The sequence below is a fragment of the Neolamprologus brichardi genome, chromosome 9 (assembly GCF_056152115.1).
Source record: "Neolamprologus brichardi isolate AB-2024 chromosome 9, ASM5615211v1, whole genome shotgun sequence".
Classification (NCBI taxonomy): domain Eukaryota; kingdom Metazoa; phylum Chordata; class Actinopteri; order Cichliformes; family Cichlidae; genus Neolamprologus; species Neolamprologus brichardi.
This window is the reverse complement of record NC_142112.1, coordinates 19,251,738-19,277,781: the sequence shown is the minus strand read 5'-3', so window position 1 is coordinate 19,277,781 and position 26,044 is coordinate 19,251,738. Positions and strand designations below refer to the sequence as shown.

General features: G+C 40.7%; 1 long non-coding RNA gene across 1 annotated transcript in view; it reads right to left on the bottom strand.

Moving 5' to 3' along the window:
* Positions 1 to 2,883: 2,883 nt before the first annotated feature.
* The window catches only part of LOC148101425 (uncharacterized), a 114,661-nt gene continuing 91,500 nt past the window's right edge, over positions 2,884 to 26,044 (bottom strand). The window contains exons 2-3 of the long non-coding RNA XR_015719563.1: positions 11,920 to 12,073; positions 2,884 to 2,923 (exon numbers count right to left, since the gene is read on the bottom strand). This is a non-coding gene — a long non-coding RNA (uncharacterized LOC148101425). The remainder of the gene's footprint in view (positions 2,924 to 11,919; positions 12,074 to 26,044) is intronic.

Here is a 26,044-nt window from a genome sequence, read left to right as displayed (position 1 = left end):
CGTTACCGCACATGCTTCAAATTATATCGCAATATGAATTTTAGGCCATATCGCCCAGCCCTAAGATGTATATTCAGTTTCAAGTTTAGACCATGATAGAGAGCTGGCAATTTTAATGTAGTTTAAAAGGCTGCCTAACCCTACACAGCTGCCATATTTGTCTTGTGCTTTAGTAACAGTTGTTGGGTTTCATAGGGATACGTCAGCTGTTTGTGACATGTATTGGTTTGAACCTCAAAGAGCTACTTTTGTCTCATTAGTTCTGAAAACTACAGTGAGCATTTGTAACTTTCGGAGCTACATTTGTGTTTTCGCGTATCATGTTGCTTCCTCAGGTATATCACTTCAGCTGACAGAAAAAAAAACCTTGTGGTCTACCCAAAGGTTGTCACTTTCAAAGCACAAAGTGTACAAACATGCAATAACCCTCAATCCCTGGAACTGCTGTGACTTTCTGCTTCTTTAAGTAAACAGCCCGAGGCCGCTGCCTCTCATATGGCCATGAGCTTCCTACAATGATGAAAGAGCTTTTAGGTTTTCTACGTTTTACATTTTAATTGCGCATGTTGCACCTTCACTAGCTTTTTAAATTGTTTTATGAACACGAAACTAGTAAAATCCAGTTCATCAAAGCTATTTTGGCACCACTGAGATCATAATACATGTTCCTAACACATGAAACACCAAAAACAGTTATAACAAAACTCCTCACTGACATCATGAAGATGTTTAATCTTTTTTTTGAAATGAAAAATCATCCTATCAAGCTGTCCACTGTGGAGAGAAAAATCTAATGAAAATATAGTGCTACATATTGATAATGATATACTGTATCTTTCTATTCCTACCTAATCAGAGGCAGAATACAGTGCAGAGTCTGCCCTCTCTCCTGCCATGACAGCCACAATTCATCACAGCTTTAATTTAGTCTGTTACTGGGGTGTCGATAGGACGCACACTGCCTGGCGACCCTCTTTCACACACACATGCAAGTCCAAGCACACACGCATGCAGGGAGCTGCATGTTTACGCATGTTCCATCCACAACATGCACTTATGACACTTACGGAGAAGCGTCTACCCCCAGCATTTCATCTTTGTTGCAATAACCGCACGCACAAAAACGTACAGATATACACTGCAGTCCATATCCTTCCATCGTCCAGCAGTGCTATCTGTTATGTGTTTGGATGTGGCCCCTGGCTCAAGGCCCTTCTCCCTCGATATATCATCAGTCATTTGAAGCAATTAAGCACTTCTCAATGAGAATAGCCCGCTCTTCCTTGAGCAAGACGGAGAGGAGCGATTCACAAAGCCATTTTCTACCAAATCCTATTAAAGGTGGGGAAGGGAGGGAGGGGGAAAACGAGGTTGAAGACTTAAAATGGAGGGCTTTTATTTAAGGACTAGGAGGTATTACAGGCCAGATTACTCCTGGCTTATGTTCCTAGTCTGGGAAATTACATTCCCACTTTTTTTGGGGAGTACCAAGGCTTTGGAGTTGAAGATGAGAATCACCTTAAGTCGCTCTTGTTTTTCACTTCTCCACTTCAATGGCTTGTACTTGTTCTTGTTGTTGTGTTTTGCTAGAAAGATTTCTGTTTTTCCACTTTTATTGGCACCTACTGAGCTTTTCGATACCTCTTGGGTTGTGTTTTGGGGGCTAGGGTTTATGTCAATTCTATCCGGTTCTTTCAAGGGAAATTACTTTTTCATTCCAAGATCTAGTCTTAATTATTGATAGCAAGGAAAAGACATGAGCGAAAATTTCATAGGATAAAACCGTTGCGCTTCAATCTCAGCAGGGTTTAAAATCATACACCATATAAACACAGCTGCGAGTCATCATATAAATAAAAACACCAACAGAGAATCTCTGTTTTCATTGTGCTATTCATTCTTTAAGTTTCAGGATTCCACCGTTAAGAGTTTTGTGAGATGACCTATGTTAAATTCATGGACATAATCATTTTAACTAAGTGAACTTAATTGTTTAAAACACAAGTCATGACCTATAATTTCCCTAAACTTCGTCTAGGGGCTAAATATACATTAAAATGCTTTGCTCATGTTACATAAACAGTACATAAACAACAATAAACTCACACACGGTGATCTTAAAAGGATTCAAAACAATGAAGTACAGATGTTTCGACAGTTTCGTGTATTTGAGATATTTTTGTGAAAAACAACAATAACCCCCAGCTGCGTTAATTACCACTAAGTTAAGATAAAATCTAACGGCCACATCAGAACTGATCGCTATACATCTGGACTGGAGCGACTTGATTCTTTATTGTGAAAAACCTGGGGTCTATTGGGAAATTATATGACATGGTAATTGAACAGTTTGCCACCATGAAGGACAAGAAAATGGCTTTCATACTAGAGCGTGTAAAATGTTACTCTCCTCCTCTATCTGTGGCTTCACTGAGAATAATACAGGGGAAACAAAATGTGGCGCTCAGATGTTGAGTAAATTCTTATTTGGTTAAATCAAACTGTTTCATTGCTAATTAAGTATTTCCCAGTGATTAGACTGTTCCCTATGTCTCCCTACAAGAACGTGTCAAAAATCATTAAAATGTTTAACATATTTAACAGAGTCTTATCTTGACCAACCATCAAAATTGAAAATACAATTGTTTCCAATTATATTAAACAGAGGTCTTGTTATGCTTTTAGTATGTTAACAAGTGTGGTAGGTATGAAGGAAAGGTCTTGCATTTATTTTAAAATAAAGTGAAAATTCGTTAGACTTTCTGCCACAGAAAATGCAAATAAGTATGTGCTTCCTTTTTTAACTTTTTTTGTATCCTAGTAGGTTATAAACTTTGCAAAAGACTGTATGTATCCTAACCTTGCACATTGATGATCTTCGTCCGGTGTCGACAAATGAACCACTTCTCTTGAGGGTTGAATCCTGAAAAAAGACCCACAAACACATACAAAAGTAACTAGTTTAATTTCCATAAGATTGCACATTATATCTGTTTGTCTCTCTCTCTCTGTCTTTTTATTGACTTTGCCTAATTAAAATGTGCCCCACCCACTAGTCAACAGTTCAGTGGTTTGATCTCTAGCTCCTCCATCGCATTTGTCAGAGTGTCCTTGAGCAAGCTACAATGCCCCAATGCTTGCATTCGTGTGTAGATGGATGAATTTGGCTTGTAGTGTAAAAAAGTACATGCAGAGGTGAGAGGAAAGTAAGAGTACAATATAATATAAATAAAAAATACTATTAATACTATTTACCTTTTTTAACTACCTCTTTAACTTCTCCAGTAACAAGCCAATAGTATTCCAAGATCTGGTCATCTCTGTCAGAACGGTACCCTCAGTCTGATGCCATATGGTATGTGATCACAATTTATAACCTCCACTGATCTCACAGAGATTTTGTAAAATCATTATTCTCTCCGTGGATCAACCTTTGTGCAACCAAAGCTTTCTTCCCTCCAATTTTGGCTTTCTAACTCACGGCACATTTGCTATTGTACTCGCAGCCAAGGCAGCCTGTCTTCACCTTGACAAAAGGGTCGAAATTTTTCAAAACACTGAAATAATATGCATGAAGGCATGCACATCACAGTATGTACGAGACCACTGACGTATATGAACACAGGCATATGTATGTGCAAACTCTCCGTACTGTATATGTGCGCTCCCCCTTGCCAAACTGTAAAACAGGTTTGGGGTTTATTTTTGTTGTGTGAAAGCAAGGCTCAGTACTGCTAAAACCCACATCTGCAAAGAATAGACCTACTCATTTGGCGTTAATCAAAACAGCCTGACTTTATTCATGTAACTGCAGTGATCTGCAGGCCTCTGGCAAGAGCAGAGAGAAAGAAAACACAGATGTGTTCACATTATACACACACACAGACTTGCGCACACACACACACACATTTGAATAAAAGGTCAAATAGCTTTATCAATAACTGTGGAAAATGTGTTTTGTGAGAAGAAGGAGCAGCTGATCTGACAGTGGCCACCGCCCTGATGAATAACCGCCAGGAGAATCAATAGGAAAGAGGAGTTGAGGTGGAGTGGGGGAACGTTTTGTCATCCAACGGTACACTCCAATATCTAAGCTCATCCATCAAAGGCAGCAATGGCACTTCGTCCTCCGCTTTAATTGAAAGCACACTGAAACAAGTTATTTACATGACGGGATGGATTTGAACGGGTGCACGTCAACTGGCAGCTTTGCTGTTATGTGCTTGCTAAATGTTTGTTTCATGAGCTACGAGCTGACGCTTCACTGTCTGCGAGCACGGTTGACTGTCAGCTAACAATGGAAATGCAGACAAATAGTCAAACATCAAGTCTGACACAAAAGCTGTTTTTTGTTTGTTTGTTTGTTTGTTTGCTTTAATAGGTATACGGCTCCTATACACCCATCTTGACTATCAAAAAGCCGCCTTCACGAAATGGCAGTGTGCAAAATCCTGACAAATGGGTCACCATAAAACAGCAAAATGTATTTGAAAAATGACGATAATTTGAAATCCACACAAAAAAGGCAACCAGGCATCTTTTTCACTGGAGGTTTTCAAATATATCCCCTTTGGCAGCATATATGGACTGAATTTAAGTTGGCTGGCTTTGGCATTAAAGATACTGAAGGCCTTTAATTGAATTTGAATTTACATATGCCATAAGCTAAGCGACATCAACTTTTATTATTTGTGACTTTCAGTTTATTTGGGCTTTTTGAATATAAAGATGAACATCTGCCTTTCCCTGCGTATGATCTCTTGCATACTCACCAAATAACAGTTCAGTAACTGTGCTACATATTTCTAATCATATCACAGTTATACCTGTGTGTGAGGATGAAGACGTGTGCATTCCTGTGGAGAGTTTTCTCTCATTAGATCTAAAATCAGTAAAAGACAGCAGATTTCTTCCTCCTTTGGGTTCATTCCATAAATGGAGTATCGGATGCTGGTGGTAGTTTAAGAAAAAACAACCCTCACAGCCTTACCAGTTGCTGCTTCTTCTCATCCTGAGTTTAGTAAAAACTTGCTTGCATTGCCAACATATGAGGAGTTAGCTGGTCAGATAAGTCAAAACAGTCCTAAATATTTCAGCCTCCTTATGTAAAGCGGGCAGGAATGCCAACATTTTTCCAAAACCCTGTCAAAATCATCCTTTTCAAAGTTGTGGGAGGTCTAAGCAAGTGATGTACCGCTCTGTATCATATTTGCCCTGGGTGACCCAGTCTGAACTCCAGATGCTACTGTGTGTCACCATGTCACAACCAGAGCCAAAAAGGCCAGGGGGAGGAGAGCCTGTCTGCCTGGAAGCCAGTTAACATCTGTCGAGCATATTCACATGTGTAGCAGACATACAGAGAGGCTCTTCAGACCACACTGAGTTTACACTACACGGGATCCAGCACCATAGAGACCGAAAATGTTGGAACCAAAACAGAGGCTGTTTTTAGAGTTTCAGCAGACACAGCCAAGGCCAGACAAGCTACGCCAACACTCATTCACACCACGAGAAACCCAATTTCCCCCCAAAAGCAAAACTGATTTTTGCTTTAATCCTGGTGCCATAAATGGTCTTGCCAACTGATTTATATACAATATTCAAGCAAATGGCTTGTTCTTACAATCTCGTGTTGTGAACATGTTTAGCTGGCACTGGCCCTATTATGAGAAAATGCAGATTGGGATAGTTATACAGAAGAGCCAGACTTGCATGTTAGCAGGGGGTCTAAGGGAAAAAGAGTCATACTTTGAGTCTTCTTTCTTTCCTTTTACGCTTCCAAGCCAATTAAATAAAGCATGGGTTGAAATATTCCACAGCTCTGGCTCTTTGGGAGCTAGTATTTATAGATAAAACAGATGCTTCTGGCAAATGTAAAGGACTGAAATTTACATCCACTTTATTCCAAAATTTTCTAAATACTCTTTCCGGTTATTGTCTGCATCCACGCTGGGTCCTGGAGAGAGAGGAGGAATTGGGAATGTACTGGGAAACCGCAACGAAGCAGGCCAGCCAAGTTCAACAGGGAGTTCAAGGCTAAATCGATGCATATTTCCCTTTTAGTGGTGATAAGTCTAGCCAAATGTACACTCATCCCTCCGCACAGAATCTCAACCTAAATTAAATAGTGATTAGAGGAGCCTCTTCCATTGGTGGTTATAAATTTCACAAAAGATTATTTGCCTGCTTTGCTATCCCACAAATTCATAGGGCTGAATTTCTACCGGCTGCCCAAATTCATTGTCAAAGTTTTAGCAGGGTATGGCTCAGAGCCACTGTTTGTCTAAGGCTGCTGCACTCGAAGGCCTTTGCAGACTACACGAGAAAAGCTTGGCCAGGTCTTCTAAATGTGTTTTCGCTGGAGTGTCCAGGTATATTTTTTCTACAGTCAGAGCTCTAAAGCTGTCTTGGCCCGCTTCAGCTCTGTACATGTGTTAATGCTGAGAAGGTTCATTCATTTTAGCACCACATTTGATAGTATGTTGACATGTGAAACTCTGGCCAACTCTGCATCCCCCATAGGCCAATGTGCATTGTTCTGGTTTCAGCTGCCTCTGGAGTTCACGGTACGTTTGAACATGCTGTCCAGCCAACATCTTTAAACAATAAAACTGCTGTCTGTACAAATTCACTACTGAAACTACTTGTCTGAAGGAAGGAAAAAAAGACTTAGTAATTGGCTTTATGGGTGCGAAGCACTTATTTACATTAAGTGAAAAATATAATGCTGATATTTGTAAAGAATTCAAAAGTTGGAAAAATGAGAACTAGTGTTTTGGAGGTTATCTGCACTCATCATTGAAACGCATTTGTTTGGCCTCAGGGTTTGTGGGGTAAATGAGCCTTGACGATTATTTTCATAAAAAGCAATAAAGACCAGTAATTATAAAAATGCCAATAAGAATTCATCTTTGAAAAATCTATAAAGCTATTAAGTCTGTAATTAAAAAGATGAGCGGCTAAGTCTGAGAAAATTGCATTTTCCTGCACAAGCGACTGTGAAGCCTCATCTCATGTTTGTTTTGCAAATTCCTCAACAAAAACATTAACTTTGAAATATTAATCTGATCTGTGGTATTGATAGGAATCTCCCATTAAAGGCAGAGGCCTGTACTTCATACACATACGCTTCATTAGCTACACCTCGGTTGCAGATCCAAAGGGTCATTAAGCCTCCATCTTGGCAATTACACACACGCCGACACAGATACACCCACTCACGTGCACACAAGAACGCAAAAAGAAGTGGTCATTGCACTTTTCAACCTGCGAAACTGTGTAAAGGTAGTCCTTATCCATTAGACATGGTCTCTGTAATAAGCAAGTGTTATTGGCACGCAAACACCTTTTTGACAGTGAATAAATTACAGCTTTACTCACATAGTCAGATGGATGAGAAATTAAACAAAAACCTGTAAAACCTGAACTTTTCAACAGTACAGTGAGGGTCTACTTTAGCTCTCTCATGTGGAAGGGTGGTACTTTGTTGGTGCAGTTTAGGTCCTCTTAGAGAGGGTCACTGCAAACCTATTCTTTTTCTTTCTGTGATGAAATATCTTTTCTTCATAGTGCACCAAAGGGGTCACTGAATGGTTTGATAAGTATAAAAATATGTCAGTCATATGCTTTGGATCCACTTATCAACCAATATTTTGGACTGATGCATGACCACTAACCTCAAAATAACAAATGAGAGAGTATATTTTGGAAGAATGGCGTTAACAGTGGTTGAGGTAAAACCTCTGTATTTACATTCATGAAGGCGTCTCTTGATTTCAGACAACAAAAGGCCGACTCTACTTTGGCGCGTCCTGGACTTGGTTAGATGTTGGGAAAGAGTTTTTCTATACCAAGAATTCTGCAATCATCAACTTTAGCTGTCCAGTCTGTTCTTAGGGGCCTTTTGGTATTGCTGAACTCGCTATAGTCCTTATCTTTAAGATTGTGTAAGATTTTCAATATGGGCGGTCTTAAATTTACCTCTTACTACTAAAAAAAAACAGGAGTTCTTTGTTACACAAATGCTATACGCATTGTCTCCACCTGTAGAATAAAAAAAAAATCTAATAAACAATACATCCTAATGAACTAGCTGTACTGGAGTTACAAGAAGTCTTGCAAGGCCAGATCTGAATTATAAATGTTTACTTCTCGTTTTCCAAGACTCCTCTCTCATCTCCAACCGCTGCACAACGTCTTGTTTGAATGGAGTGCGTTTGTGTGTACCTACATCTCCCTCTCATCCTAATGTTTTGATCCAGGGTGTGTGTTCACAGTGGACATTAGGCAATCTCTCAAACCAGTAATGGGCTTTGATTCCCCAGGGTTGCAGTGAGATGGCCACTTCTTACATTAGCCAGTCAGGTATGACAGCGCCACGGCTTGCCTTCCCCTCGGCCAGCCGGGATAAATAATAAATGAAAGTGGTATTTCAGTCCTCCAAATCATCCGCAGGGTCAAGACTCCCTTCTCGCAGTGAACTTTGTAAGATGCGCCGAAGCGCAGCGAGATGCTAAAGGTTAGCGTCTTGGACAAGACAATCGTGCATTCGGCCTGCAAGCACAAGTAGTTTATAAACATCCACCACAAAATCCACCCCCCTAGTTGTTGGTGAGGAACTTCTTTTCCTGCTCCCTGTCTCCTCCCCCTACCTCTGTGGGAGGATGGGGAGACACATGAAGAGGAAAAGTTAGCATTCTCACAGAGCATACATCTGCTGCTAAGCTGGCATTTTGTATTGATTTTTCCTGAAGCCTGTAATTTTGAAAGCTTGTAACAGAAGATGAAGTAAATATCATTTTATTTGCTCAAATGGTTTCAGATTGGATTGGATTGAGATGAAAATGGTGGAGACAGGCAAATCTAGATGAGAAAGCAGCAATTTCACATAATTGTCTTCAGACCTGGTGCCAGAATATATTACCGCTGTTCTAAAACTGTCAAGCCAAAGACCTAGAAATGGACTGGAGTAAGTGAAGGCACTTATTCTTCAAGTCTCTGACATGTTTAACTCTCTGCTGACGATGTTCAGTGTGATGTGGTTGCATTTATCCTTTTGTGAAGAGTTCCCTTACTTCAGCTTAAAGTATCAGTTACTCCAATGCAAATTACATCCTTGACACTCACAGAGACTGTGTCAGACCAAGTCTGCAGTAGACTCCGAAGGCAACGTAGGAATCTGACATCAGATGTCGGATTAGAGTCAGATCAGTTTACATGTAGAAACAAAAAACCTCACAGACTAAAACTGGATCGCGCCTGTGTCCCATTCACATGTATCTCTGAAACAACAAATTGTCTCTTAATTTTTTGGTGTGTTGCTGTTTTTCATCTCAGCAAAGCTGACTTCCAAAGTACGACCTTTCACAAATCTCCCTCTGTGCCAGCAAGTGGCAGAGCTGAGTTAATGACTACTGTTTATAACCCCATCTCAGACAGCCATTCTGTTCATTTTTCTATTTACCCTGGAAGGTGAAGTTAACCTTCTTCAGCTCATTGTAGCCAGAGGAGAATGGCAGAGATTAGTGTATTGGTCATGGTGAAGTGAGCATAAAGTACATGACAGGACCCAACTGCATGGACAAGTATGGTTGTTCCCTACAAGGTAGCTGCAACTAGACTCGAGAATTTGTCTTGCAGGATTTATAAAGATGCATACATTTAAAATGCTTTTTAATGTTTCTTTCTGCATATTGCAGCGACAATTTGATCAACACATTTTGCACATTAAAACAAGTAGACAGCTTTTTGTTCCTGCCTGCTGTGATATTACCCGACAAAAGCCCTCATCTCCTCCAGAGTTTTCCTTTTCTGTCTGTCTTCATCCACCCATCCTTGTGTTCATCTATCCATCAATCAAGTGGGCTACTCAAGCCAGAAACTCATCAGAACAAAGCAATCAGCTTTGTGCGTCAGTCCTCTTTTCATTAAAGGCACATACGAACCACTGTGCGCAAAGTGCGTATGTGTGCGTACGTGCTTGAGTGTGTGCAGCGCGAGTGCTTATTTGACGAGGTCAGCTAATTATTTGGCCAGACTAATGAAGGTCAGCGTGTTTATCTGTCTTTGTGCTGATGGTCTGTACCTGATTGAGATAAGTACTCCTCTTCAGCCTTCCTGTCATTTGTCATCTTGATTAAGGGACCTTAAGGAATTGAACGGTGCACCTTTATTTAAGACATCTCATACTTTACCTTCATATATTCTTTAACATCATGTTTTTCTTTGCACTCAATGCCTTCAATTTTCTATACATGAACTGTTGAGGGGTCATAATGTTAAACTGCACAATTTAAAAGGAAATACAAGGACCATGGCGATACTCGTATTATTCTCATTATAAAATGCTGTAAAAAAAAAATTGCCCTCTTCAAACAGACATTTGTTCACTAAATGAAACTCACCACTAGATTTTTGGTTGTGTCTACTGGTCATACCATTTTCTTGTCACTCATTCAAAGAACTACATTGTCGTGAAAATCCAGGGAAGAGATCTAAAATACATGGACTGCAATTATCTATAATGAAAAGGAACTCTGATGCCAAAGGTATTGTCCATATATATACAGGCTTGTCACAATTGAAAGTGTGTGCACAGAATGGTGCTATTATCATGATGGATGGACCACACCAAATTAGGTAGATTTGATAATAACTTAAATTACATATCCACTTACCTGGATGCTTGATGAACTGAAAGCGACATTGTCTATTATTCTTGTATCATGCATGATTAGCATTCTGTAGGAATATGTCGTGGCTGCCTTAGCTGTCGCTCATTCCAAATCATATGCAGGCCATTGTAAGCGTGAGCAGTGGGTTATTGTAACAGACGCAGAAGAGATCTTGACTCTTGTCAGCGTCAGACGTTTAGAGAAGGACAATTGTGACTGAAAGGTTTCATTACTAATTAGATATCCATGTGGAAATAAAGTGGAAAAAATATAGAATTATTATTTTCATATGGCAAAATAAAGTGGTAAATATGTACATTAATAATCAGAACAGCAGCTATATATAAACTAGTGGCGTGCATATAGCTACTACATATCGGGTATAAAGTGTCATACCACTGTAAATTGTGAAGATCTGTCCAATCGCTTATGGACTAAAGGTGTGTTAAACCAAACTTATATTTACAATATGTTTTATGTGACATGACTGAACGTGGTGTGACATTGATTTTTATTTTTATTTTTTAATAAAGATACATCAGACTAGGGTCCTCCCCTTAGGGAACTGATTGCATTCAGAGGACATATATTGCACCATCCCTGGACATTAATAGTTCAGATTTCTGATCAGTTTTAAAATTTGCATAATGTCACACAAATCTGTGTTTTGCTATGATTTTTAGGAATCACAAACAGATGTGTTATTGAGGCAAAAACGGCAAGCAACATGATCTAATAATTATCCAGAAAACCAGCAATAACACTTCTAAATTCCAAAACAATCATCTCAAATTGTTAAAATCATAGCCTGTCAGACTACAAGCAAGGTGAATGTTTAAAAAGAGAAGAGCACAATTGAGCATTTTTTTTTTCATGTAAAGCTTCACATTTACTTGAAATATCAGTTCACAGAAAACAAATTAGTCACTGTTTCCTCAGGTGGTCTGTTAGTGTATCCAAACACGTTGAAGAAAACACAATTATCCTTTAAACTTTGAGCGCTCATTCTTATGGTGCATACAATGTAATAAGCATACTGATGTTGAATAATTTCCAAATTAGTGCAAAAGATTGGGGTTTGTTTTTTTGTTTTTTGGAAGTAGCAAACACTATAAACATTTTTCAAGTTTTTACTAAGTCAGATTTATTCATAGAGGGCTTCTGGCAGTCCACATATGTGTATTTCTATATTTTTGATAGTGAACAATTACAAAAAAATAAGAAAAATAATTCGGCAAAGTCCTACCAGGTGGAAGTCCAGGGTGAAGGCTGGGGGCATGCCGAAGAGATTATATATTTTTGTTGGCTTGGGAACGCCCTGGTATTCCCCCAGAAGAGCTGGTGGAGGTGGGCAGACAGAGGGAAGTCTGGGATTCGGCTGTTGTCCTCACAGCCCACACCTGGATAAGTGACAGAAAATTAATGGATGGATGGACAGATGGACGGAGTTCCCACATACAATTAGCTACTGTGAACCATTGATGTGATCTGCATTTTGTTGAATTATGTTGCATAAATATTCCTATATAAAATAAACTTTACTTCAAAAAACCATTTCACCTAGCATGTAATACATAATACAAACACCCAAATATTTATATTTTCCATAAAGATGATGGCAGTCTGTTATCCAAAATTGGTCTTTTATTGAGACAATTAAAAAGAAAAAAATCTGTGAAGGAATGAATCCAAACAATTCTTCACATCTGTCCTAGTCTCTGTCTGGCTACCTCTGCAAGCCCCAGTTCCTAGGCCTCAGCATCTCTAACAAGCAGCGGATACAGCGCTGGATTACTGTAGGCGTTAAATCAATAGCTGCTGGTCTCCCAGGCACAGCTATAGATTATGAATCAGTGTTGGTGAACAGAGCGCCATGGTGGCGAAAGGGAGTAAGGAGACAGAGAGGGGCTGAGGGAGAGAGAGAACGAGAGACTGAGAGAGGAAGAAGAGGGGGGAAATACTGATTGGTTGACATCAAAATGATGCATGGTGGTGTCATTTCACCAAAATATACTGGTTTTGAATGACAGTTGTAAATTATCCTTTGTAATTTTGCAACATGGTTAAGTATACAATCACCAGGAAATGAATAATTATGCATTGCATGTATTGAGTTTCAAACTGTCACTTAAGAATAGGGAATCTTATATCACATAAACATAATTGAGCCATACAGGTAATCAGGAATTTGACTCATAATTGAAAGTAAAGAACAACATTTAAGATAAATATTGATTTAACCTTTGCCTTTCTGAGATCTGCGTAATGAATGCAATCTCAAGTTCATGGAGTTCTCCGCATACTTAAAATAACAGCAACAATAATTTGTAATTTAACACAGAAGCATAGAAGACGTGAGGTTTTGTGCACATGCCTGCCAATATCTATATAACTGATCTATGGCCACAGAGCCCATTAACCTGGTTGAACCTGGTAATCTCTGCAGCGAGCACCAATGTTTCCAGTCTTCAGTTTAATTCAAGGCCCTCTGAGTGCTGTTTACAGATGGTATCTAAGTGGCTTGATTCAACTGCCAATGAATATTGGCATGTGCCTACACCCCATAGACCCTGCTATTAGGGGTGGAGACCACAGGGTTAGCCAAACACAAACTGAACATGACATCTCCCTTGCGTCTGCAAGTTCGACACGCCGGCATTTACACAAACACACACACAGGCACACCTGAGTTCCCAAACACATTTGTACAAAAAAGCTAAAGACGATTCGAATTTCAGCTAGAATATGCAGGCACACATTTCGTGCTCCAAAATTCAAAGAAAATGCAATGTATGTGTACGCCTATGTGTAAACCCACACACACACACACACACACAAATACACAACATCAACCTTGCTATAGGGCAGGTTGCAAGACCCATACTGCCCCCTGGCTCGCCTCGCTCTCTGTGTTTGTTGAGCAGCAGAGATGCCCGAGGAATAACTTGTCTCCCACCACAGATTCGGGATCAGATTACTCTGGACTAGCTCCCTAACCTTAACCATTAGAAGGATAAGAAAATATCTGTTCTAAGATCAGTGGCTTGGGGGATGGAGATGATATTGAGGAGCTGTCAAAGGTGACTGAGTTCAGGGTCAGGCCCCCGGGAGCCGTGGGATGGGAAAAAGGTTCACACAGGCTACTGTAGGGCAGGACTCAAGTTAGTGTGAAAAAGAGAAAAATGTGTGATGCTTTTATACGAACGCTAAAGTAATTAAAAAACACCTACAGCAGATAATGCTATTGGCTTTGCCACATAGGACACAAAACACAATGGATTTAGCCATGCTAACCAGTCAGAATCAAATAAAGATAATTAGTTACTTAAGATATTGAAGTCATTATAATATTACCCATTATCTTAAGCTGTTAATTAGACCTCAGGTTGTTTAAATAGCTTGTAAAATTTGAAATTAATGCAATGCTATTCTAAAGCACACAGTAGTTGATAAGTGTTCTCTCGCTGGATAATTGTAGAGTGGACACAGTGTTAACTGTTAGCTGCAGAGTCTGGTAGCTACGAGCCACCAGCTGTGTCTGAATGACTGACTCTTGGACGTGGCTGCTGCGCTAGTACTGAGCTGTCAAGGTCGGTTGGGACACACACACACGTTTGCACATGCACATACACTCGCTCCGAGATACGCGCACACATACACCCAGCACCAGAATGATTAATCTGTCAATCAATGCTTCTATTTCCTGCGGTGAGTCCTCCTCTTTTCCCTGCAAGGTTCCTGTGAACAGAAACGAGAGCTTGCGAGATTGGTGCGTGCGTGTCACTTTTTCATCATCTGTGTTTGATTTGTGCAATCAGAGCCCATTCTAAACATTTTCCACACAATGCCAGTGTAGCGCAGCTGAAATGCAGAACATTGCTTTGTGGTATCCAATCTCCTTATTCTACATGGCCACCGTACACAACAGTGAGTTTTCATAGCGTATCTATTTCACTGCAAGCTGGTCTGATGATGGCAGCCAGGAGAGAGCTGGCTGTCGAAAAGACTTGCGACTACTGAAGCCATTTGGCAGAAATGAAATGACAAAAGATGCACAAAACACAGTGGGAGATATGTTTGGAAGACATGCATACTGTGTAGTAGCAAAAAGGCCGGTTCTCCTGCTAAGTCGAATGGGAAAGTCATCAAATGCAACTCAAATCCAATGTGTAGTATCTAATGCTAAATAAAACACGTTTAATGCTAATTCCAAGTATACTAGCATCTGTTGTGGTTTTGAAGAGCATGACATTGGTCTATATGCTATTCAGAATAACCATAGACTGTATACAAACGATGAATGAAGCCGTGTGACGTCACCCACTGGAAGTCCCCTTGTAAAGCCTTAAGCTGACAACACAATAAAAATCAATATGACAAGTGACTGGCCGATCTGACACTGCATGCCTGTAAATTAGTGGTTTGTCAATCAAAAAGTAGGCCCGCCCTAAAAAATTGTTTGTTTATTTTTTTGACCTTTTTGACTCTAACATAATTTATCATCAGTAAGATCATTAGTAAGACTAAATACTACAAACTCATCTGGAAAGGGCTTAGTCACGTTGTTTTCCCACCGACCTCCATGCACCCCGACTTCTTTTTGTAGCCAGAGTAGTCGCCTCCTGCTGGACATTAGGAAGAATGCAGCTTAGAGTTACGTCGCATTTTTGGCTTGGATTGGTCTAAAATGCATTTTATGTATACTCTGTGGCAATTATAAATATTATAATGAGAAAGAAACGTTGAATTATAAAAAAGATAAGTTACCAATACCTTTAGCAACAAATATTTCCATTAGCAAAATTTTCAGTCTAAGTCGCATACAAATGGATTTTGCTTCAACACTGAACACTGAGCTGAATTGAAGCTGCATCAACTATGTGTAAAATATTTAATTAATAACATCCATAAAGCTGAAATAAATCATTTCTCTCTAAGAAGTGGCTCAGTTTGATAATAATTTATCCCGATCGTATTTTTTCAATTTATATTCTTTCATTAAGTAAGCGTATTAAAGTACTAAATGAATTTGATTGCATTTGAAGCAATTAGATTTAATGAAGACTGTACAAGTATATACATCTAATTAACTGCTGCATTTAGACTGTATTTTTTCAATTACACTAATTTTTTCTTGTAAATTAAATTTTGCAAACATCACATGAGATGCGATTCATGTCCTTTCACTGCGTATTTAAGTGTCTGCTTACATTGTTTATCATAACCATGCTCTTCATTTTAATATTACAGCATATTCAGTCAGATTTACAGCTCAGTCTCAGTCTGAACACCAATGTTAGTGCATTACCTCTATGATTACAACTATTACCACTTCTAACCGCCATTACAACAATTCCAACAACCCTGCTTTTACTACAGTAACACTAATAACATATAAATCTAAGCTGTCTGGCACCAGTCTAACAAACTTAATCTTGCTTTATGTGCACTATAAGTATACTCCATTCGATTTAATTTGATCATATTTCTAAAGATGCCCTAAGAATATGGTGTTCAGTAAATGCTTGTTCCACTGCTATTTGTAACTAATCACCTCTTCTCTTTCTTCGTCATGCCCCTCTACTCTCATTCCTTCTCCCCATCACTTAATTTCTCGACCACCCACTGCCTTGCCAGTGCTAATTGCGAATGACCAGTCTAGTTGAGGAAGGGAAAAAGTTGGAAAATGGGGGACAAAGCCCATTAGTGCTTTATTGGGTGTGCTAAAAGAGTTAGCCTTATTCCATGTGATCCAATCCGAGTCAATCACATTGGGAAAATTGGATTCCTGAATAAGGAAATCCCATGAGGGAGGTTAGGCTGTCCATCTGGATCAGCACAAGACACTTCTTCTGCTCTTCCTTTGCTCCGTCTTTCATTCTCTCCACTGAGGCACTGCGCTTGGTGAGATTCTGTTCTCACTTTAGTGAACCAATAGGGCCATAATAAGTATTGATTAAGCTATTAGCCAACATTACCCAGGCACTGGCAGAGACTGTGTTTAGAATCAGCACCTCAGGAGTCTGTCACACCGTGTCACACACACGTACACAAGAAAACGCACACACAGTTTTGAGAAGCTGATTGGGTGTGCTGTCAGGTTAGTTAGTTACTGAGGCGACTAAACTACTATTCTCTTATCTATTTCCCTCTGACTCCCAGTGCACATCTTTTACCTCTCTATCTATCCCTGTAACTGAACTCCAATCAAGTAAGGCCACAGTCCAGAATACATGGTGTTTCAATGAGATGGGTGTGAGTACGCCGCACACACATGTGAGGAATCAGATAAAAGAGGCTTGATTACAAAGGACAAGGTCATAGTGAGGAGTGACACAGGTTTGGAGCTAAGCTTTCAGACTCCAGCGGCACACATGCACCTGAAAGTATACGCGCGCACACACACAAAAACAGAAAAGAAATGCGGTCAAAGAATTTTTTGAAGACTGATGATAACATCTGGGTCCAGTAGCATCACTAATAAGCGTGTGAGTGGGAAGGAGACTCCAAAAAAAGAGACATTTATTGTGTCACTTTAATAAGTTCACCATTAGGTTTCACTTCTGCAGAGAAACTGAAAAACTAAGTGGGAGAGAGACATATAAGCATCAGAATTAGCCGCCACCTCAACTCCACACCACAATGTTTTGAATATATTTTCCAAGAAATCATCTGATTGAGTGATTTCCGATACATTGTCAGGACAAATTACCTCCTCTTAATAAGATCCTTGGTGAAAGCAGAGGACGACCACTCAGAGAGGGGAAAAGGAAACGACAAGTATTAATTTGGGATTTTTCACAAACTGACACTCCAGTCTCCATCGTCAGGCCCTGGGGCTGTGTCACTTCTCACCCATGATCACACAAACACAGACGCACACGCGCACACACACAGACACACACCCCTCAGTCTCTCTCTGTTGCTCCCTGTCCCTCAGTTATTCCCTCCGCCTTCCTCCTGATCATGGAAGAAATTCTGTGGCGTAGCAATTACCTAAGTCTTTTATCAGTCATTTCAAAGGAGGAAAATTAGAGCAATTGTGTCAGGATGGTCATATGGGCAGAAATTGCACACTTATTGGGTGCACTTATGCCTGTGACTCCGCTCCCTGCACTGATGGGGTCCATTGTTAAGGGACAGTGCCTTCAAGGCCGCTGATTGGGGCTGAGAGCAGATGCAACTCTCCCCACCCACCCCCCCACCCCCCCTCCAAACACACATGCATACACACACACACACCCTCCCTCCCTTCTAAATTCTCCCTCTGACTCCACCTTAACACGAAGCCTTTGTCTTGAATCTGTAACCCCCCCCCTGCTTAATTGAATATAAATTACAGCAGCGCTTTGGCTTATGTGGACTATCATCAAAGTTAAGACTGAACCACCATCTTCTTTAACCCAACTCCACTTGTCCTGCTCCCACAACCGCCCTCCACCCCCACCCCTGCCCCCTGCACCAATTATTCATTTCCTTCCCAGCTGCTCATCAAGATCAGAGAAGAGTAACATACCAAGGCCTGTGCTTGTAGTCGTCTTTCTCTCAACTCATGGCTGCCATAGCTGTAACAAAATGAAACAGCTGAACTACAGTGCAGGCATACTTTCTTTCTCAGCATTTGAAATTAAGAGAAGGAAGCATATCCCAAAGGAAAAAAGAATTGTGCTGAAGGAAACCATCCACATTTTTCTGCTTTGCAGACTCAGGTACTTCTAATGACTTGATAAACTAGCTCAGAATATCAGCATCAGTGATATGATGACCTTTGGCAGCCCAATCTTATAGCAAAATGTCATCTGAAATCTACTCTTTAAGCAAGACTCTACAGTACATACTGGTAAAGTGAGCACAGACCACAAGAGCCATGGATTCAAAGCTGTGCATGTTGAAGCACTTATGCCACTACCCGACCTACAAAGATGATAGGCCACTCAGCTAACGAGTGAAGCCTCCAATCTAATAGTAACATTGTCTGCTCGCAGGGATCTTTCCCTAAATGCTAACTAGATTCAGGCAGTGAATCCTAGCAGTAAATGCTAAGTCTATGGCTTAATCGTCGACTCTAGCCCCTTCGCACCACGGGGAGCTGCCAGAGCTCTCTATTCCCACTCCACTGGCCACACATCTCCACTCAATCTGTCTTAGCATATTGATTTCCCAGCTGTCTCATTGGTTCCTAACATAATTATGGCTGGGCTAGGCTAGGGGCACAGGCGCAGGGCTAATACATTTACACCAGGCCCCATCAGCACAGGCTTATATTCATGTCATTGGGAGAGGCCAGGGATTGGATGCCCCTAAGAGGCAGCTCTACTAAGAGAATTCGGGGGGCTTTGCTGTAATGAAAAAGGGAATTAGCTGGCTCGACCTCCGTCACATGGCAAGATCAATAGCAATGTCCATGAAAATATTCTGTGGAAAATAAAAAGAAGACAAAAAAATATGCACCTGTGAATAAAGACGTATCATTACATGCTGTTTATATAGTATTATTTCAATGTTCCCTCTTTATAAAGAGTACTGATGTGAACCTATGACCAAAGCTTACTTTATGATGAAATCCAGTCAGATTGTTTTTATAAATATTTAATGAAAGGGGTACCCATTGATAAATTCATTTCTGATTAATGAGTATTTTAATTGCATTTAGACAGGTTCTTTGTTTTTCTCAACACTTTGCTGTTCCTTTACAGCTCATGTCGGCCCATATTTACTCCTATAACCTCCTGTATTATTTTTTATCTTTCAAACACACAGGATATGGCAGGAGAAAGGAAAAAAAACACTAAAAGAAGGGGGTAGGGGGGGTAGGGTCACAGTCTATCTATTTCACTGTGCCTAATTGTTGTCAGAAGCTGACCTAAAATGCAGAGACAGTATTTTTCAAAGTCAAGGATGAGGTAGAGGAGGGGTGGGCAATTCATCATGCTATCTCCCTTCCTCCTCCGCCCACCGTCCGGGACCAGCGAAGGTCTGCTAGTTATTTAATTCCATGGATCAGGCCCTTAATGGCAAACTCCAGCCCCATAAATTAGACATGCACTCGATTAGGATGTCTGCCGTAAGAAGTGGTCCTAGGTATGATACTGGCATATAAGGTCATCCGGGCCCTCTCAGATCTATTGCAATTAATGATCATTAGAGAAAAAGCACAGAGAAAAATGTATAGAGTAGGAATTCCAACAGCTTTCAGGATGTAGTAATAGATAGAGACAGATGACTACACTGTCAAACAGGAGATACATGAAAATGCTGATTACTTGTGCCTGAGAACAATTTTTTTTTCACAGTGTTAAAACAAATAAAGCATTTGACTAAAGTGCACCCATGAATCAAACTAGAACACAATCAGTGGCACTGTGGCTTGTACAAAAGTAGTGCAATTACTGTTGGAAATTATACAAATGACTACGTAGGCACCATAATGTAACGCATAAGCTGCTGTTGTAATCATACGTCCCATTAATTATACTTTGACAGTGCACTGCATGAGAACAAAAGTGCGGTGATGACTGCACACGAGGCAAGAGTGTGCACAGCATAGTTTGCTTGTTGCAAAGTGAAATGCCCTCCAAAGTGTGGCCCCACTGAAGCAGTGATCAGCATGGTGCCCAGCTGGATAGACCGCTTTCCACTGTGTTGCTTAAAGCACATAAAATATACGTGGAGCTTTTAAATGACTCTAACTGCACTGACTTGAGCAAAATAGTTTTATTGTATTGCATATGTGTTTATTTTTAGGGGCTCTATTTACCTTAACACCATAGCAACAGCTACTCTTTCAGGGTTCTTAACCGTATACGACTGATTGAACAATGTAGCGAGCTTGGCGATGCTTCCTTCTCTTTTTAGCCGATTTTACACCTCGCTTCTAATTCTGTTTCATTTCCGCAGGTGACAGTAAGGTTTCCTCTCTTTCTTTGTTAAATTTCATGCATTTATTTATTTATCAATCCTTTTATTTTTTTTGTTTCGTTTTTTTAATGTCTCTGTGGCATTTTGGACAGTCCCGAGCATTTGCTGACAGTTATTTTGGCTCCTGGCAGCGCAGACATTGACTGTCAACGGGACATCTCCTTTCTTTTATTCATTTCTTCTTTCCTGAGAGATGCTGCTGAATGCAAGTCAGCCTTTTCTCCCTGGAGGCTGGGGAGGTGGTGGGGCGTAGGGGAGGGTGGGCAGCGTGGAGGACAGTGGTGGTAAGGAGGGTGGGTTGGGGGGGGGGCAGACAGGAGGGATGGTGGAAAAAGGCTGCGGGGAAGGGGGGTAGAGGGGTGATAAGACATGTCGGGAAGGTGTGGTGTGGTGGACCGTCTCATTGTCTCTGTGTGTGTGTGTGTGTGTGTGTGTGTGTGTGTGTATCTATGGTGCATGTTCAGCTGTGGAGTGTGTGTCTGTGTTTTTGTGTGCACGTGTGTGTCGAGGGTTATTCAGGAGGACACTCTCCTGACGATCAGATCAGCCTCCATTCTGACATTCCTGCACTTCCTTAGTCTGAAAAGAAAACCAAAGGCTCAATGAATGTGTGTGTATACGTGTGTGTATTTCTGAGGATGTATAAAAAAGCAAGTGAGAGAGAGAGAGACCTACTATATGTCTGTATAGAAAACAGCTAGTCTATATTTGTGCGCACGCGAAATGTGTGTCAGAGCTTCAAACAAAATTATGAGTGCTTATGTAGCTGTGTGTCTGTATGTGTGCGTGTCTGTGTTATGTGACCTGTGTAAGTGTATATTCTCGTCTGTGTGGGCATAATTGGGATGTTGCGTGTCAGGGGAACACCAGCAGTATTTTTTTTTTTCTGAGCAAGCCAGCCAGTCAGAGACCATAATGGGTGTTTTTGCTTGATGAAAACCTCAAAGCAGAGGTCCAGTGTCTGTTTTGATAAAGGGAATGTGCATGCCAGTGAGTGAACTCAGCATTGATGCTCGGATAAAACACATGATCAATAAAATAAACAGTACATCACCTCTATTAGTGACACAACACCGGGATCAAGGTATGTGGAAATGGAAACAGAGGGACTGGTAGAGCTGCAGAGGTTTCGGATTTTTAGGCATTATGAGATGCTAGGGTGTGTATTGAAACTGTGTGATTACTGAACACAAAGTAATAGGGAGCTGGAGATTGCTGAAAAATACACCAGCAAATAACAAGCATGCCATTCTGCAGCTGCTATTAATAATGGCTGAAAACATATCTGTACCGATGATTTAGCTTTACAATTAGAAACAGGACTTGATTGAAGCAGGAAATAGCATACCATGTTGACAAGTAACATAAGTGGGCTGATTTGACAAAGTTGTCAGGCAAACACAGAAACAAAAAAAAAAGCAAAATAACTACAACCCAAACAACTTGGGCTTAATGCAGATGCTAAAAGCCCTGAGAGTGGAGTTCCTCACTCAGCCAAATTGATTTCTGTTCGCTTTCTTTCTGTTTACAAGGTGTGCAGATTAATTTGCAACATGCCCCAACACATCCACGGCTAAAACTCCTTCCCCCACCTAAATCACGACGGCTTTTTCTGAAAGCAGCAAAGATGAAATAATGACAGCGATTAGATTACTATTCTTAAGAATCCATTAGTCAAAAATGACACCCAGGAAATCACACAGTGCATTCTACCCTAATGCAATAAGGTGCCAATTATAACACTCATGTGGAATAAGTGGGGTCCTCTTCCTCTGTTGGCTGAGGAGAACACAAATCATCATTACCGTGTATTTCTTAATGCTATCTGCAGTGAGAGGCATTAAGAACGGACTAATAAGTTTAGCCCTTGCAAACAGAGTGCAGCAGCGTGCCCCATTTTCTCACTCATTTTCTTTCCTCTTCTCATCAGCTTTTTGAACCTGTCTGTCTGTCACGCTGCTCTGTAATGTTTTCTTAGCCTGTCTGTCCTTCTAATTGTCCCTCCATTCGTCTTCTGCTCGTTTCATGCCTCTCAAAGTGGCCAAATGTAGATACAAAGTGTTTCTGTCCAGCACTGTAACTTTAATTATGTTTTTTTGTTTTGTTTTTTTTAAATCACCCTGATCTGGTTTGTTACTTTTTAAAATTGAGCTGCTCAAATCTAATATCCATAACCTTGTATGCACAAGGAAAACCGTAAACAAAGCTGACCTGCGGAGCAAACAGTCGGCAAGCGTTTGGCTGCTTTAAGCCAATACTAATTTCAAGCCATCAGCTATGAGTTGAAAAAAGCTGGAAAGCTAATAACATTGTCCGACATTGCCGCTGGTGGCCTGCTTGTGGGCTGTTAGTTGCCTGCCAGCTGGGAAGGGCATTAACTGCTAAAAAGGATCCTGTTGGGCTGGAGCAACTTTTCCAAACTTCATCTCATTGGATGAAAAGACAAAAAGAAGTAAAAGAGAGTTTGATGGCAGTAAGGCAAAGCCATAGGGAATCTCAGACGATGATGAAAGCAAACTCTCGAAGAGCCACAAAACACCACACACCCCCTCCATTACATCAAGGGCCAAGCAAAGAGAATTATAATAACACTGCCTTTTCTTTTTTAATTAATGAAGACTGTTATTTGGTAGGAGGCAAGGCAGGCTGTAAGGGATCTTGGATGACTGGCAAACATCAAACGGAAATGCTGTGTGTGTGTGTGCATGTGTAGGCCTGTGTGCATGAGAGTATCTAAGACAGCATGTACACATGAATGCAGGGATGCGATTGTGCAAATGTGATTGCGTATTCCACGCATGCATGTCACGGTGTGTGTGTTTGCTTCCTGCCAGGCCAGGTTGTTGCCTTTAGTAAATAAGACATGCCCATCAGTGGCAAGCGGACTTGGGCGTTTGTCTTTTTGTGTGAGTGATGCCTCTGCTTTTCTGCATTAACGATTGAAGAGGGGGAAATGAGGAGAAGAAAACATTATTCATACAACACATTATACAAGTTATAGAGACTTTGAGAACTTCCCCCGTTTTCGCTGAAGGTGGTTTTAATAAGGTTCCATGGGAGTTGGTGCTTCAGGGTGTTGACTAACGGGGTGTATTTGTGTGAGTGTGCGTTGGGGGGGTTACATGTGTGTATATCTTGTGCCTGAATGAGTATGTTCAGTGGTGGGACGGCACGTGGTATGTATTACACATCAAAGAAAGGTCAGGCTCAAACACAGAGTCGGGCTAAAGGTTAGGGCACGGCTCTATATAGAACAGAGAGAGGGATGAGGCTTATCAAAGCTATCACTTGGAGAGAGGCTGCTAGAGGTCACCAAACCCTTGACATGACGTTCAGATCTAATGTCTTAGCCAAGGATCAATAAGACTACACACAGACAAACCAGATAGGCTTAACATCAGTGTAGCCCCACAAGCCACTGAAACCAAACAGTCTCTCTCAACTCCAGGCGAAGAAAGAACGAGAAAACGGAGGTGAAATAAAATTTGCAAAAAGACAAATAATCAATTAAACAAGAGCAGAGGATTGAATAAAAGAAAGGTTTCTTTGGATGCAAACAAGTGCTGGGGAAAAAAAAAGTGTTTCTTCACAATTGATGGTGATTTTTTTTCCCTTTGGCTTGCATGTTAAATATATTCAGCGCATCTAATGGAATAATGCAATGAATAATGTTGATAGATCATCGCGGCTTATTAAAATGCATATATTATGAGCCTGAAGTACACAGACATATAACCATATAGATTCGCAGATAGATAGATGGATAGGTGATTTATTGATTAAACCTTTGTTTATCCGCGGTTTATACTTAATGGCCTATCAGTTGACTTTCGCTGTGCTTGTCTTGGAGTTGTGCAAAAGCGAATTACCTTCACTGACAGTTAAAATGGCTACAGGCTGGGGAAAAAAAGGAGAGGCGGCATCGTCCCTCTTCCTTGTGACTTCCATCCGCCTGTGTTCCTTAAAATGACAGGACCCAGTGTGTTTTTGCTAACTCATCAATATTTCAGAGCACTACACATAGAATGCTCCAGTGACTTTGAATATAAGGCCCGTACGCAGACCTCTTCTCTCTTCCTTAGTGATATGACAACAAGTAATGCGCAGTGAAAGTTGAAAAACCAGTGCACCGCCCCGCTCACCCCTTACCTAATGAAATTTGTGAAAGAATTGCTGGGAGATGCTGGATCCTTTATAAAATCAAGGGGAGGAAACATAGAGGAAATATATGGTATATAAAGAGAATTTGTATGACAGGAAGTAGTTTCAGAGTGGCTACAGGCAAAGTATTAGTCAAGACGGATCTGTAGCGCAAGCATATACTGCACACACACACACACACACACACACGATGTTAGTTATGCAAAGTTACAAATAATTACTTAAGTATATTGGTAGCAAAATCAACCTTCTTGACAAGAGATCAGAAAAACAATCTTTGGAATTGTAATGAGTCTTTCATTGCTTGCATGAGAGCAGAATATGTGCTTTTGATAGAGCCATCCAGATTTGTTGGCCCTGGTGATACCAAAAATGGCCAAGCACCACAGCAAGTGGGCAAACTCATCCACCTGCACAGTTTTAAAATCCAAATGAGCCACCATACTCTATTAATTCCCTGCTGAACCTTACTCTAAAATGTTTCAACCACAAGTCTCTCTCTCTGTATCGAATCATATCTGTTATTAATCTCTGTCTCTCTTCCACAGCATGTCTTTTATCCTGTCTTCCTTCTCTCATCCCAACCGGTCGCAGCAGATGGCCGCCCCTCCCTGAGCCTGGTTCTGCCGGAGGTTTCTTCCTGTTAAAAGGGAGTTTTTCCTTCCCACTGTCGCCAAAGTGCTTGCTCATAGGGGGTCATATGATTGTTGGGCTTTTCTCTGTATCTATGAAGCACCTTGAGGCAACATTTGTTGTGATTTGGCGCTATATAAATAAAATTGAATTGAATTGAATTGAATTGAAAGTCGAGCACACTAAACGCGTTGTTGTCAACTGAGATTTTACGTCCTCTTAGCATCTGAGGAGCTGAAGACCCTGTTGATTATTCCATTTTTCCATTTCATTTCAGTTTCCTTACAACAATAGAAATATCCATAGCAGGCTGCACTGCTAATCAGGCCAACGTTTTCATTGGCTTTGATCATGTGCCCATTGTGTAAACTTTGACATTGACGTGAAACCAATAAATTGAAACTGGCTGTGGGTTGCTGCGTTTTCGTGTCCCCCTTTGTGCTTCAGTGCAAACTAAAGTTAGCTGGCTTTTTGTCAGCTCTGTGATGTTTGCCGTTCTGCTACTTTTTATGTTCATATATGCTGTGTTTTTATACAGCTGAATTCCCACTAAAGCAGCAGGAACACATATGCAGCATTAAATGAAACTAAATGCATTAGGTTTACATACAAAGGAGTCAGCAAGATGCTGCGCCGCACGAATAAAATCCTGATGTTCC